This window comes from Scatophagus argus, chromosome 12 (genome assembly GCF_020382885.2).
Source record: "Scatophagus argus isolate fScaArg1 chromosome 12, fScaArg1.pri, whole genome shotgun sequence".
NCBI classification, from domain to species: Eukaryota; Metazoa; Chordata; class Actinopteri; family Scatophagidae; genus Scatophagus; species Scatophagus argus.
In genome coordinates, this window is record NC_058504.1 from 994690 (window position 1) to 1003641 (window position 8952).

Consider the following 8952-nt stretch of genomic DNA (forward strand, 5'->3'; position numbering starts at 1 on the left):
GCCTCCTAAAGTCTCCAAAGATACGACCAAACGACAAGAGACGTTAGCTTTCCAGCTAACACGTGCTGTTATTTAACTTCTGTGTTGTGTTGTTGGGGTCACATTGGTGATACCGCTTTATGGAGACATTAATTAAAATTAAATATTTTTATTGATGAAGAACATTGGCATCAAACCAATAAAATGTTAATTTGTCGTTTTTTAATTTTCCCTCAGGGGACTCAGGACGTGTAAGCTGCAAAGGAGGTCGATATGAGTTTGCAAAAATGTTCATTTTAATTCGGTCATCCAGTCAGTCATTGAGTGCTGAGGCTTCTGTAGGTGCGACGGCTGGTTCGCCTGCCCGCCGGGCCTCGTCACACTTTCATCTGTGCTAGACTTAAAGGACAGTCTTTGATGTGTCGTGTTAAAGAGCTGAACCCTCTTTGTGACCAATTAGTTTCAAACAAAAGTGTTTGAGAGCCGCATCCTGTATTTGTTGACACATCATTTAGAGAGCTGAGAGACAATACTGTCCATTAGCACACGAAAAAATCAATACACCAGAGATTAATGGGCTTTTTAACGGAGCACAATCATATTCCAGTGTGTTTGGACGTTCCTTGCAGCTCTAAAGGAACTATTTAATTTCCTGTGTGTGAGACCACACACACTCGTGACTGTAATTATGTTCGGCAGAGGTCCATTGGTGGCAATACTGCGGTGACAGGACTGCATCTGGTTCTGGACAGATCAATACGTTTCCATTCAGGTTATGAGACAGCGTCGACGCTTTCCACACTGCCCCTTCAGCATAAAATGACAGAAGAAAAGAAAAGAGAAGGGAAAATGAATAGGAGGAATCAGCTTGTGATGAGAAAAAAAAGCCAAGCTCTCATTAAAAACAAAGAAATAAAAACACAGACTGTCACACAGACGAGATGGAGGGAAAAACAGAAGAAAATAAAACCCTGGAGACAGCTCAGCGCGCTGTGACTCCGGCTAATTAGCGGAGCCGAGGAAAGGAAGTGCTGCCGTATGGAGATTCAGCCTGGACGTCCTGCTGCTGGACGAGGTGGAGACGCCGTGCCGCCCGGTCGCCCTTTCAGTCCACCAGAGATTCTGGTAATGAGGGACGACTTCGTCTGCATTCACGGACTGGATGCCTAAAGACACAGAGAATAATCTAATTTACTTTTCTGCAAACATGGACACGTGCTGTGCTGCGGTTTGGTTTGCCGTGCAGATGGTAAACTTGTTAGAGACCCGAGTTCGTGCTCTGCCATGGACGCACAATACTGCACCAGCAGAGCAGATTCAGTCCTCTGAACGGGGCCCCTGCTGAAACGGGACATTTCTAAACTTCTCTGTGTTCGAAGTCACAGGAGGAAGTGAAGTGCAGCATCATGAATCTGTTGGGGGCCAGCAGGCTGAGCCCACCTGGGGCAGGTGGACCGAAAGGTACACAACACACCACAAGCAGAAAAACAGGAGCACCTCCTCTGTTCTGTTAGGAAAACTAATATCTGTTCACACACACACACACACACACACACACACACACACACAGTGTTGTTATCGGTGGCTTTGTACACCAGCAGAGGACCAGTTATCTCAGAAATTAATGGCAGCAATAAGCAGCAGCAGGAAGACACATGATGATTAGCAAAAGCAATCAGGTTCTTTATTAGATTTATAGGAACAAAGACGCAATTCAGTCTGCAGCAAAAACCTACAGGAAGACCAATGACTCATCTGTCCCCGAGCTCCAGTGACGAGCAGACACGAAACTCCACGGAGACGCCCAGCTCATATAACAACACGAGGAGAAAAGTGTTTGCAAACACGATAGTGGAAGCTGATAAGAGGAAAAGGCTGTCGAGAGCTGACAGCGCAAAGGAGGGAAGAGGAGGAGAAGGACAGAAGGAAGGAAGAAGGGAAGGAAGATGAGGAAAGGATGGATAGTGAAAGCAAAGGTAAACGACAGGAGGAATACGATGACAGACTACAATGGACGTACAGAACGAATGGACCAGCTTGTCCCTGCTTCAAGTCTTTGTGCTAAGCTAAGCTAATCATATCCTGGATGTGTCTCTGCACTGCGACGCACACGCACGCACACACACACACACACACACACACACACACACACACACCGTTTGTTGCTGATAAACAGAAATCCAAAATCCACAAATCAAAATGACAAGAATATAATCAAAGGCAACAGAAAGGACGATTAGCTGCGTATGGACGGATCAGACACGGATACACAGTCCCTTTATTACATCACGTCCCAAAAACTCACCTTCAGGCTTTTCACTGAGGCCACAGACCTCGACAGCAGCTCCTGCTCTGCGGCGAGCCACGCCCACTTCTGTTAAAGGTGTAGCTCAGTTCTTGTTCCACCTGCAGGTGTCGCTTTGTGCCGTGACCTCGCTAATCAGCACTCCCAGTTATATGTTGATGTTTAATTGATCACAGTCAGCTTTCTTGCTGATAGACGTTTCAGTCAGGTAATTAATGAGCCTGTGTGTGTGTGTGTGTGTGTGTGTGCCAGCATGTGTTGACAGGTGTTGCATCAGGAACTGTTTGATTTCTTTCTCTCAGAGAGTTTGTGTCCACGGACGAGCTACAGTCAGGCTGTTTGAGATGTGAATATTCATTACGGCCTCGGCGGAGAGGAGGGCGAGAAGGGAGAGAAGGCCCGCTGATACTTGCCTTAAATCAGCGGCTGTCTGCTTTACAAATTGCCGGCCTTCCTCCGCACGTAATTGGCCAGTTTCAATTAGCATCTGTCAGAGGAGACGACTCTGCGGCCGAGCGTTACACAAAATATTACAGCAGGAGTTTTAATGATCAAAATATGTTTCCGTGTCGTCACGCCATGGTAATGCTGTTTGCTCACTACTGTCACCTCCTCAAGAAAGCAATTATAAAGGGCAGAAGTGTGTGTGTGTGTGTGTGTGTGTGTGTAAGAGGGAGAGAGGGAGAGAGGGAGTGTACGTTGGCCTTGGCTATCTCTGATGCACCAGCTTTATTAATCCATTCAGAGTCATGTGAGCTGTTGAGGCGTAAAAACAAACTCTACCTCTGATTAAAATAATTGTTACATGTTTTAAAGCTGCAGTATGCAGCTTTTGACCACTAGGGGGGCTTAACTAGCTGTTTGTGCTAACATGTTAGCAAACAGCTGCCCCACCTCTGTGTGTCTGTCTGCTGCTGTGCAGGTTCTACATCAAAACACCACAGAAGAAGAATCATCACCTCATGGTCTCCACACACCAGTCAGCCAAACCACTGAGCCTGTGGTGGACTACAAAGCTTCACATCTGGATGTTGCTGCAGAGAAGCTCCAGACTGTAGAAGATCTCTACAGTCAGCACACTGTGAAGGTGGATTAGTGCCACCTCAAAGAGCTCAACTGGCTGACGGAAGCTACACGATCAGAACTTCTGTTTTCTGTGTAATTTGACCTAAATTATCAGGAAATAACAGCGATAAGAAGTGCGTGTTTGGTTAGCGCAGAATAACTACAGCTCCCATGAGTCTCTGCTGCATGCAGGCCGTCAAACCTCGCTGGAGCTGATGCTAATAACATGACAGCTTTTGATAAAATGATGACATGCTCAGGTTTAATTACGCGCTGCAATACGGAGGTGAAAAAGCGAAAGACAACACTGAGATTTCTGATGGACACGCAGCAGCTGACGGACTCATCTGTGGCAGACGACGAGCCAGAAGCTCTCAGCATCCAAAAAGCAGCTTCTCCTCCTTTGTGTTTTCATTTCAGGCCTGAAAGGAGGCCGCTGAAAGGCTCGGCTCCTCACTGTAATCCCCGATAGCAGGTTTGTTTTCGTCCCTCCTCGCGAGTTCGTCTCCGACTTGTCCTCCTGGCAGAGTCAGCCGTGTTCATCATTTGTTAGCGGCTGACTTAAATTCTATCTCGGCGTCCCAGGTGGCTCTGACGTGCGGCACACGCTCCCTCGGCTTCCTTCTCCTCTCGCTCCCATTTATTTTTCTTCTCTCCTTGTTTCCCCACCTGCTGTTGGAAGTTGCCAAACTCCTGTCCTGCATGGCTTTAAAGGAGAAGAGGAGATGACAGGCCGGAGAGGGTCTCAAAGCCCGTCCCTCCCACCGCCAGCCGCCATCACAGATCAGAGCAGGAGGAAGGAGGAGGATCGGCCTGACGTCAGCAGCACAGCAGCAACGAGGACAGAGGAGACGGCATTTTGACGACCGTCTCAGTCTAGTCTCAGCCTTTTTTGTTCTGCTGTTATTTGCTGCGCTGGACTTTCAGTGTGTTTGTAAATCAGTAAAGTCGGAGGAGGTCTGAGGAGACATCTTCCAGTTTCTTCTTTTGTCTGACCAGACGCCCAGAAGTCAAAGTTACTCTGTTGGAGCATGTCCTGGAAACACACAAATAATGAAATGAAAGGGCTTTAGAAAGAGAAGCAGCATCAGGAGGACAACAGGACGAGGGGACAGATGAAAAGAAAGAAAGAAAAGAAATTAAGTTGGTACTGATTTGATTGAATTGATTGAAGTCTACAAAATAAAATCAGACTTGATGTTGACTACAGGGATGATTTTCAAGAATTTCCCTCCAGGGATTAATAAAGGAATTCTGATTCTGATTCTGATTCTGATTCAAGTCCCCGCAGGTCCATTTTCATCTTGTTCTGATACAAGAACACATTCAGGTCTGCGACTGACTCAACAAAACAAAGCAAATCCAGCAAAATCCGTAAAGTTTCATCCTGCTGAAATATTCCACAGTCATAAAACACAGGAGTTTTGGTCGTGTTGACTCAAAGTGGCAGATCCTCCGTGTGAACAGGAAGCACACACACACAAACATACACACAGTTTGAACTGGTGGATTGCAGCATCTTAATCCCTCTTGGATAAACAACATTAGTTAAATGATTTTGACAGTAAACAGAGAGACAGATTAAGATGTCTGACTCCACCCTCGGTCTGCCTCCTGACCAATCACAGCGCAGGGACAGGCTCCTACCATCGCTGTCAGGAGCACAGGAGGATTCTGATTGGCTGTCATTTTCAGGTTCAACTCACAGCTGTGACGTGATGCGTTTGTCACTTTCTGAGACAGACTGTGGTGACGCGACGTCACCTCAAGCCCAGAAAACATGTGGATGCTGCTGAATCTGCAAAACAATATGTTTCACTGCTGAACAAGTTGCCGTTAAGAACATGAAATCGAATCATTAATTAAAAATGATTTGCCTGCCACACACCTGACGTTGAAGGCCGAATTCAGTCTGAAGACGAATGAGGCTGGCGAGTAATGGAGTTATTTTAAAGGCAGCAGAAGAGGAGAGATGAAGGACCTCTGCAACAGGTTCCTGTTCAAGAGGACAGATGAGAGTCTCACGATGGGGACGTATTCATCTCATAGACTTCACTTACTTTGCAGATTCAATAGTAAAACATGACGTGATGTTCGAGGCTGGCAAACAGTCACAGTCGAGTGTAAAGTAACACATGAACGCAAATCCAAACCGAAAACTGCTTTTAAGTTTTCATTTGTTGCTTTAAAAAGTTAAATCCAGATGAGTAACAACTAAATCTGAGGTGTTCGCATTTTACTGATCAGAGCTGAATTTTAGATAGCAAAACATGAATTTCCACCAATCAGACAGGCGACGCATCAGCAAAGATAAGATAAGATAAGATAAGCCTTTATTAGTCCTATAAACTGGGAAATGACAGTGTTACAGCAGCAAACAGGATACAGAGGGTGCAAAGCATGCAGGGATAAGAGAAGGATGAGCATTCAGAAAGAATAAAAGAAAAGAAAAAGACTATTCACACTAGAGTCCCTCAAGTTATGATTAGTGGATGGATTGATTATTGTACCAATTTGTTTCAGCGACTCGAAGTATGTATGTACTGATCCTTGTAGTAGTGTTACATGAGTAAGGATTATTGCAGGATTATTACTACACATGTATTATTGCAGGTCTGGCGTGACCATTTGTCCCATTATTGCACATGATTTATTGTCCAGTTAACACATTCAACAGCTTAAATGTCCAGTCTATCAGCTGTGCTTGTTGTGGAGTCTGACAGCAGGGGGCAGGAAGGAGCGGCGGTACCTCCTCCACACAGAGCGGGTGGAGCAGTCTGTCACTGAAGGAGCTGCTCAGTGCTGTCAGAGTGTCCTGCATGGGGTGGGAGGGGGTCTCCAGCATGGACGACAGCTTGGCTATCGTCCTCCTGTCACACACCTCGTCCACTGAGTCCAGGGGGCAGCCCAGGACTGAGGCGGCCCTCCTCACCAGTCTGTCCAGCCTCTTTTTGTCCCGGGCAGAGATGCTGCCTGCCCAGCAGACCACACCATAAAAGATGGCTGATGCCACCACTGGAAATAACAGGAGTGGACCCTGTACTCCAAAGGCCCTCAGTCTCCTGAGCAGGCAGAGTCTGCTCTGGCCCTTTTTGTACAGGGCGTCAGTGTTGTCAGTCCAGTCCAGTTTCTTGTTGAGGTGAACGTCCAGGTACTTGTAGGAGATGACTCTCTCAATGTCGTCTGAATCGTCTGAGAACTTCTGCAGGTGGCAGGTTGGAGTGTTGTATCTGAAATCAGAGGTGTGACATAATGGAAATACTGACATCAGAAATGAGGAATTAGATTTTCACCTGTGACAGCTGGAGGCCCGTGTGACACAGCTGAGCCCGACTCGTGTTAACGGACAGATTAAAAAACAGATACGAGGATGTTTGTCATCAGTTTTAGTACTGAAGGAACAACCTTGAGCTTTTCACTTTGAGGAGATCGTGATGGTTTCCATCAGAACATCCCGTTAACACCATCACGTCAGCTGTATGTGCTTCACACTGAACTGTTAAAAGCAGTTCGAAGTGCAGAGAAGCTGCAATTAAACGATGTGGGCTGACGTGGACAGAAACCTGACATGAAAAGGACGCATGAAAGCACATAGAGAAGCTTAATTCATCGCAACTGGATTTTCTTCAGCCTCTGCACATTCAGCCTGTCAACCTGCCGTCAGGAGGACTCAGCGCTGATTGGAGGCTCTTTTTAAAATCAGGAGCCTGTGATTATTCACTATCATTTAGAGGAAAAGACAAAAGCCTCCAGGCAGTTTTATTTCGAGACTGCGACAAGTTAAATTGTAGTTCAGAGCTCGTTGGAGAAACGTCTCAGCGGGTTTGAACAGTTCTGACACGACGCAGGAAAAGAAAAAGAGTGGCAGCAGTCTACACAGACAGGTTAATAACCGGAGTGTGTGTTCCCACTGCAGACCATTCATCTGGTGGTCGCTGTGATCAGCCCGTCAGCAGTTTGCAGGTGGCTGACTGAGCAGGAACAGCAAGACGGCGGACTGCTGATGCTGAGGACTCGGCTTCAACGGCCGCTCACATCCACAGGTCCAAATGTTTAAACATCGAGGTCAAAACTGCTCGTATAATGTGCTGGAACCCTCGTCTTCACCGAGAACGTGTCCAACATGTCCGATGACGACGCGTTTGTCCCGTCTTCACCGAGAACTTCACCGAGAACGTGTCCAACATGTCAGATGATGACGCGTTTGTCCCCTCCAGGTGTGTCTGACCTCACTTCCTGTCACACACGTCACAAAGGTGACATGTGAGTCCTCCCCATTCTGGTTACGTTCCAGTGATGACAACCTCAGGGTCCTCAGTGTCAGGTCAGGTCAGGGCGTCATGGCGACCAGGACATCTTCCTGGACACGACGTTTACAACCAGAGAGCAGACAGCTTGACAGCTGCAGGAACACCAGGCAGTGTGTGTGTGTGTGTGTGTGTGTGCGTGTGGGACTCTAATTGGCAGAACCTCCTGTCAATCACAAAGCAAGCGGGATGGTCACACCTGACTTCACCGGTATGATTGACAGGCCCAGGGGACCAATCACACAGCCAGACGGGCTTCAGAGCACCTGGGAATCGACTCCCTCGCTCTCCCTCCTGTTTCCTGCGGCTCAATTTCAGCTTTTCAAACTATTTTCTCCTCACATTTTTAAATGAATACTGAACTTTGCTCAGTTTCACCCGTCCATCATGGCTTCCTCCTTCCATCCTTCCTTTGTGGCATTTCTTCCACTCCAGACCTCCCTGCATATGGATGAGCATAAGAGTAAGACAGGAAGGGAGGGAAGCCGTAAATAAGATCTGCCACGTTCTTAAAAGGCTTTTACAGTAATGCAGCTGTAATGGCTGTGGTGTGTGTGTGTGTGTGTGTGTGTGTGTGTGTGTTAAGGGGGCTTCAAAGGCCACAAAAAAAGAAGAACAAAGAGCGATTCACTCTCAGCCAGACGGACCCAGATTGATCAGCGTCATCAGAGCAGTCGGACAGAAGAAGAGTTAAAAGACAACGCTGATCTGACCAGCTTTCTTAAATCATGTCTTTTATTAATATGCGTATTAATTGATTGACGGATTGATTGACTGTCATTTCAGTGGAAAGACTGGACTGTCAAAGATGTTCATCAGCAGAGAATGATGAGCAGATGGATATTGGACTATGGATCAGTCAGGTGGTGAACGCAATATATTGATGATCAGCTGTCACCCACAGAGAATCTCTAAGCAATCGATAGGTCGATTGGTCTTCGTGAGTCTCGCCAGGCGCCAACACTCAAAACAACCTGATGAATGCAGGACGTCTCTCAGTGGAAGGAGGCAGGATGTCAGACAAGAACAAAGCTGTACAAAGCTGGAACACGATGAATATCATAATGATGATGTGTAGAACAAACTCACCAGCAGTCTCCTCTCACACATCCACTCAGAGTGGCTGAAAGCCAGTGCCCCCCAGCTAAGCGGAGTACTTCATCATGTCTTCAACCTGAGTCTGAGTCTTCAGAGGGTCCCCGTGGTGTGGAAGACGTCATGCCTCGTTCCTGTCCCAAAGACGCTGCGTCCCAGCGACCCCAAGGACTACAGGCCTGTGGCCCTGACGTCACACAT

At 47.1% G+C, this 8952-nt stretch overlaps 1 long non-coding RNA gene across 1 annotated transcript; it reads right to left on the reverse strand.

Annotated features, from left to right (window-relative positions):
• Positions 1-6382: 6382 nt before the first annotated feature.
• On the reverse strand, positions 6383-8469 carry LOC124068318. Its single transcript, XR_006844900.1, has 3 exons — positions 8370-8469; positions 8020-8097; positions 6383-6579 (listed from the first exon to the last, which is right to left on the reverse strand). It is a non-coding gene; the product is annotated as an uncharacterized LOC124068318 (long non-coding RNA).
• Between the last annotated feature and the right edge of the window lie 483 nt (positions 8470-8952).